This window comes from Myotis davidii, unplaced genomic scaffold, assembly GCF_000327345.1.
Source record: "Myotis davidii unplaced genomic scaffold, ASM32734v1 scaffold442, whole genome shotgun sequence".
In the NCBI taxonomy this organism is placed as follows: Eukaryota; Metazoa; Chordata; class Mammalia; order Chiroptera; family Vespertilionidae; genus Myotis; species Myotis davidii.
Window position 1 is genome coordinate 519,267 of NW_006293530.1, and position 5,862 is coordinate 525,128.

Below are 5,862 nucleotides of genomic sequence, written 5' to 3' on the forward strand. Positions count from 1 at the left end.
TCCTTTCCATGTCGGAGCCGGGTCCAGTACAGCATTAGGCTAGTTGCAGTCCATTAGTCATGTGTGTGTGTGTGTGTGTGTGTGTGTGTGTGTGTGTGTGTGTGTGTGTCTTGGGGGATCAACATGGCCCTGGACTACACAGGAAAATGTCAGGGAGCCAAAAGAGTGCACCCCAAGCAACAGGAGTTCCAAGGGCTCTGAAAGCAAAGAGAGAAAACTAGTTTGTTTAGGGGATTGTATATCCCCAAATGTTCTCACCCTTCTAGTAGCCACACCCATCCTGGCCAATGATCTCTGTTCCCAGCCGTGACTGACAGAAAGCACTGCCCTATGTCACCCTAACTTTACCAGGTATGTGGCCATCTTCTCTGTGTTGGATTCCTAGGAAGAGTAAAATTGTAGCTTCCTGGTGAAGCTGCCCAAATGACATGCCTGCAATGTCTGGCCTTCCCTTTGCTTCTTTTCTGTTATTAATAACAAATTAATTACAACAGCATCAGTATAGTGTAATTTAATTTAGATCTGTGAGTGAGTATATTGGTAAACTCTAGCTAAATCTATCTAGATAAAAATATCATCTTAAAAATATCAGAGGCAATAGCAATGATTTTATTAGAGAATGAATTAACAGCAGGGTTAGGTTATAACCATTGTTAGATCATATCAATTTAGAAACCTTGGAAAGGAGTTATAGGTAATGACCTAATTAATGAAAAATGCAATTAAATTACATTTAAAAATCTGTATCCCAGCAACATTTAGATACAATTTTCAGAAACAAGTGAATGTAAAACAATTATACAAATGAAAATAAACTAACAGTCATTTATTATTTAAAACATCAGTGTTTGAAAAAAGTCAATAAACCAAACTATACACACACACACACACACACACACACACACACACATATATATATATATTTCTACATGATATGAACAGTGAAAGACAACAAAGCATTATTTTTAGGGGGAAGCGAGATGATATGATAGCAACTGGACAATGGGCTCCACAGTTAAGATAATTGATGAGAAAGGAATCATATATTTGACCAATCCTCACAATTTTTCAGTATGCAACCTATATTTGTTATCAGTTATTAATTCTTAAAGGATAAAGAGAATTTAATGACTAATAGTTTTAAACAGAAGACGAAAGGAATGTAGAAAATTGATCATGCACAAACATATATACATAAGGGAAATAATTGGGAAAGTACAAATATCTCAAAAGGTTGAAATTATAAAAAGTATGATCCGGTAAGGGATAATAGTGCAACATTGAAAAAAAGAGGAAAATTAAGCTAGAAATGTTTATGACAGTGAGAATTATTAAGTTCCAGCACAATCACCATGTGAACAGGTGAAAACATTATCCCTTATAACAGTGAGAACTACAAAAGCACCCTAAAATATATTCTAGGGGAGATCCACATAGACTAGGGCAGGGGACCTGATGACATTTAATTCTACTTTTATACTTTAGAGGGAGTTTCTTCTTATCAAAATTGAGAAAATGCACTCTATTTAATTATAGTTATTCTTAATAAAATGCTGCTATCTTCATGCAGCATTAGATTCCACACCATGCTCTGTAGAAACTTCTGTGTAAAGGTGGCTCCAAAATTTCTATATTGTAGAGCTTTCCCTTGCTGGATATTATCGGAATTGTAGAATGGGGATGCACTACTTTTCTTGAAGCAGCTTTTGAATAACAAGCTCCTGGTTTCAGCTAAATTAGGTTAATTTGAGGTGGGTTGTTTAATCATGCTGCACTGGGTTTGCCTGAAGGAAACCCTGACTATGAAAGACATGTTTATTTTATCTTCAGTTAAAAGTAATTGACTTCAATGAAGTCACCTTCTTAGGATGATGCTAGGGTGGGTTCACTCAAGGGCTAGTCAAAGTTGTTGGTGACCATGACTCTTGCCTAGGGCTACCGCAAAGGTGAAATATTCAGGAACAGAGCATCATGGGGCTCAGCATGAGCATTTTCCTGATGGTTAAAGGTTATCCAGTCTGTTTGGAAACATCAAATCTGGAGAGTGGATCACGGCACCAGGGGGTGATGGAGCCAAAGACCAAATCTAAAAGGAGGCTGCAGTGAACTGGGAAGAAGTAGGTCAAAATAAAAGGATCTTGGAAAATGATCAAGAATGCTTTAGGCTGGCTTAGCACTACACAGGGTATCTAAAACCCTCCTTTGCCACTTCATCAAATAAAATTTGGAAATTGAAGTATATAAACTCTATATTCAGGGAAGCGGTTACCTGTTGGGGAAGGAAAGGGGCAAGAAAAGGAAAGAAGCACATATTTAGACACATTTCTATCTATAATAATAAAAGCATAATATGCTCATTAGGCCAGACCTCCTTCCAGATGTCCTTCCAGACAATTTTCTGGACATCCTTCCAGATGACCTTCCAGACGAAGCTGGGGCTTGTGAGGGAAGCCCAGGTCCCAGGTGCCTGCTGGTGGCCAGTGGGAAGCCCGGGGCCTGGGTGTCAGAGGGATGCCGATGCCGGCAGCTGGTAGAAGGAAGGCCTACTCTTGCACGAATTTCATGCATCGGACTTCTAGTTTCTTATAAGAGATGGGTTCCTAGTTATTCATGTTATTATTACACTTCATCACTTACATATGTAGTATATGGGTTCTATATGTATCACGTATTTAATAATTATACTTTAAAAATTAAAAATATTAATTTAAAACAGGAAATATTGTAAAGCTTTTATCTGTATTATGTCAACTTAAATGACAGGTAACAGTATATTGAGCACTTTTACAATATGGGGAAATGTCAGTGTGTACTTTATATGCATTTATAAATGTAGCTTTTCTTGCAGTGGTTGGGCATGAGAAAGAGTAAAGGAGAAGCAATATCTTTAATGACAGGCTGGAATTTGAAATCTATTGGCAGGAAATTATAAGATACTGAAGAAGTTTATTCAAAAAGTAAAAGTTGAAAATAAGATGTTGTAGTTCTTTGTGCACAGTTGTTTATACAATCATATTCCTGTTATTCATTCATTATTTATTCAGCATCTGTCAGCTTCCCACTGCACATAATCATTCAAACACAACTTAGTTCTACTGGTACTTGATTCTATGTTTCTCAGGTCATCCCTGTCTAAAAGGAGTTCAAGGAAAAATCAGCATTAGAACGGCCCATCACATATCTGTTTCTAAGCAAATTCAATTTACAATATTTACTTAGTTTTCTGTGACTTTCAAATCACACTGTTAAACTTGGTGTGGAAAACACACCTACACAATGATACATAAACTTACTACAGGTGAAAAAGAACAGCATGGTACACCAATACAGATGTCATCACAAGGCTTTCTACATCTTTGAGTAACAGAAATTCACAAGATGGTAGGGAGAATTGGACAGAGTAAGTGAAGAAAAAACAGGAATAATATCTCTAGTTTAGCAGAAACATGGTGTCACCTACTTCAATACCTACTGTCAAAACAGCAGTTAAGAATCAATCTCTTCCCTGTCCTCCCAATCAAAAACATCCCCTGCGAAATTAGCTCAAGAATAAGGTGTCTGGCTGCCAGTTGTTTCTGTGAGGTGGCTTCATTCTTCATGCGATTTGGCCACAGGGATGAGACCGACTCATTTTCATCATCGCACATTTCTTACAGGGTAGGTGATACTGTGAACTGCCGCCTTGGCAGGCGTTTCTTCTTAATGGCGACAGCTACCAGTGGAGAGCACAGCTTGCAGCTAAAATGATAACAAAAACTCTGCTTGTAATATATATACAAGTGTGTGTGGGGGGGAGGTTGGGGTTAATGGGGGGGGCTGAGGACACATTTGTAATACTTTAATAATAATAAAAAAAGGAAAAAAAAAAGAAGAATGCTTTTAATTGACATAGGGAACTGGTATGACTTCTAACATGACCTTAACATTTCTTCTCAAATATCTATAGTTGTGTTTCTAAAATCAACTGTGAGCAATTTGAATGTACTTCACCAAAGACCTTTGGCAATGTCTGGAGACATTTTTATTGCCATGTCTGGGAAAGGGAGCCACTGGCATGTGGTGGGAGGAGGCCGGGAATGCCACTGCCCATCCTCCATTGCAGCTCCTGCAAAAAATAGTTAACTGGTCCACACAGGTCTATAGGCTTCATCAAGGGCTGAGAGTAAGCCCCTAAGGAGTCCTCTATCTACATGCCAACTATTGGAGACCATTAGCAACGAGAAAATGTTACACAAATGCAGCTAGTACTTGATACTTCTTAACTTCTCAAGTTAATGCCAGTTGGGCTCAGATAGTCCTTCAAATCTTCCTTCACAGATTTATTTTCTTTCTTTCCTTTTTTTGTGTTTTATTTACTTACTTATTTATTTATTTACTTTTTAATTTCTGTATTGACAGTGGTTCTCAACCTTCCTAATGCCATGACCCTTTAATACAGTCCCTCATGTTGTGGTGACCCCCAATTTCATTGTTACAAATTGAACATAATTAAAGCATAGTGATTAATCACAAAAACAATATGTAATTATATATGTGTTTTCCGATGGTCTTAGGCAACCCTTGTGAAAGGGTCATTCGACCCCCCAAAAGGGTCGCGACCCACAGGTTGAGAACCGCTAGATTAAGGTATTACATATGTGTCCTTATCCCCCTATCATCCCCCTACCCCCCATTTAGTTGTGGACAATCCCAAGGATACAGGTGAAGATAAGAACTTTTCTTCAATGTAAAAAAGCCAGTAACTTGCTAGACAGGTGTGAGTGTGTATGTTTCAGAAAGATTTTTATTTTATCACCTCGGTCTTTTAAAAATCCTTTACTTGGAAATAGGATTTTTCCCCTTTGGAAACTACTCAATAATATTTTTAAAAAATGTATGACCAGTGATTCTGAATAGTCTGTAGCCAGTAACGTTTACATCTCCATGTCTCTTTACTTAGCCGAAACCCTATTTTTACTGTGCACATGCTCTGGGGTATACCCCTGGAAAATTTCAACATGTTTGAAATTGCATATCTTTCTGTTACATTCTCTCCCTTTAGCCTCTATTTTATGCTAAAAATCTGTTTGTCATTCCTGATACTTTTCTTCTCTCTTACAAATTCATCTTCAAAATAGTACTCCATTTCTCCTGGCTCCCACAATCTACATTAATTTGGCCACTTTAATCTTTCATCACAATTACACTCTCTCACTTCAGTCTAGTCCGCTTCAAATACTGTATTCTGAGTGCTCTCAGGTCAAGTATTATGAGTAGATCTCCCACTGACATCACTGTAAGAATTCTTCATTCATTAGATTTAGTCATTGAATAAAGTTCAAACTCCTTACATGGCTCTCAAGTTCTCTTCAGCCCTGTCCAATTCCCACTAAGCTTGCCTCCTGCCTGCCTTACTCCTCTGTATTCTGAAATTCTTTCAGTTCCGGGGATGCCCAATTCTCTCTCTTGGCTCCTAGTGATTTTTAATGTTATTCTTTCACTAAATTTCAAGCCTGCAATCCAGCCCCAGAATGTTTCTCCACATCCCACATGTAAAAATATAGGTGATTATTTACTTGCTAAACATTATTGGCTTATTAGGAAATCTGTAATCCTGCTATAGGAGACATCCATTAATACAACATCATGAATAAATGCAACTTTATACTCACAACATTTATAAATTAATATTAAGTGTTGGTAAGGCTGTAAACTCAGGTGAGGTATCATATACTGCTTATGGAAAATAGATTCACACACTCGGGAGACTAATATGACATTATCTAGTAATGTAAGGATGACAACATCAACCCCCCCCCCCCACAGTCCATCCCCCAGGTATATATACCTGTAAATATTCTTACATGTATGCTCTAGACAGAC